Source organism: Triticum dicoccoides, chromosome 2B (assembly GCF_002162155.2).
Source record: "Triticum dicoccoides isolate Atlit2015 ecotype Zavitan chromosome 2B, WEW_v2.0, whole genome shotgun sequence".
In the NCBI taxonomy this organism is placed as follows: domain Eukaryota; kingdom Viridiplantae; phylum Streptophyta; class Magnoliopsida; order Poales; family Poaceae; genus Triticum; species Triticum dicoccoides.
In genome coordinates, this window is record NC_041383.1 from 775,710,242 (window position 1) to 775,711,563 (window position 1,322).

At 41.9% G+C, this 1,322-nt stretch overlaps 1 long non-coding RNA gene across 1 annotated transcript; it reads right to left on the reverse strand.

Annotated features, from left to right (window-relative positions):
- Positions 1-499: 499 nt before the first annotated feature.
- LOC119368742 lies at positions 500-1,168 on the reverse strand. The gene is made up of 3 exons (XR_005176728.1): positions 941-1,168; positions 699-820; positions 500-615 (listed from the first exon to the last, which is right to left on the reverse strand). It is a non-coding gene; the product is annotated as an uncharacterized LOC119368742 (long non-coding RNA).
- Between the last annotated feature and the right edge of the window lie 154 nt (positions 1,169-1,322).

A 1,322-nucleotide genomic window follows, 5' to 3' on the forward strand; every position in this document is an offset into this window, starting at 1 on the left:
TCAAATATTTCGAGGGACAAACGAAAGAATGAAGGTATAATTTTTGGGGTATATCCTACACTATATCTATACGACTTTGTTAGACGTACGGAGTTTTGCAGGGGTTTTACAGGTTGCTTAACATTGATTGGCCATGGATTGATTAAGACGCACGGGCCCACCAGTGGAGATCAGGGGGGAGGCAATTAGAAGAGCGCGCAGTCCTCAACCTATAAAAACCTGTACAATGTGCCTGTACGTGTAGCATTTTTGATATCTATATGCCCGTTTCCCACTCTTAACAATCCAGGATTTTTGAGGGAGCCAAGATTTGAGCATAGGGGGGCGAAGACAACGGCACAAGAGATTTTTTTTTTCTTAGGTTAACCCGCCCTTTACACTAATTTCACAATAGAACTAACCCGCCTCTTGCAATGATAAAAGGACAATGGTATATAGCAAACTAATAGAAAGACACCGACACAAGAGATGTAGATTCATGAAATTTTATTAGTGGCACAATTGTTTGATTAGGAGTTTGCATAGGAACTAAATTATGTTCCGGCTATTATCTTGGTTCTTGGAATCCCCATATTCATCTTTCCTCTGAAAGGAGTTGATTTGGACAGTAACCACCTGATGCAATCAATAGCGAAAAATTATTAAATATCATGTATTATGAAATTCTAAATGTTCGAAATTAAATACTTCTTGCTTACACCATGGCATCAATTGAAGTGTTGCACATTGTTTGCAGTCGCATCATATTCCGCCAGTTGAGAGCTTGAATCAACTGGGTTTAAAAAAATATGAATTGATTCTCCTCTCTTCCTCTTCACATCTACACAAGCACAAATAAATAACTGAAAATGACATAATTTGATTCTTAATGCCTACAGTGTATGATTATTCTTCAATAATTTGTAAAGCCGCGAACTAATCTGATGCGAAAATAAAATACCTTTTCCCTTCATGTTGTTGCCGCACATCCATGTGTCCGGCCTGCCGGCAACCTGTCTGTGGTCCGTTGATCGACGCATGTCTGTCCTGGCGTCCCCTTCCCTTCTCCGCTTCTAGATGGCGGCGCGACAGCGCGAGCGCGATGGACAGATCCGATTGCAGCAGGCCTATAGTTCCTGGCGGCTTGGAAAGGAAGAGATTAGCGGCGATAGACATGTTTTTTTAGATCTGTGCGTGCGTAGTGGCTGCAACTAACAAGCCACTTTGCCTCCCACGATGGCCTTTTTCTATCGAAGAGACCACGATGGGCTGCATAGCATTCTTCTTCACGTGGACTTTGTGTTTTTAACTTGCAAATGGACTGTATATGGGCTTAGGCTTCA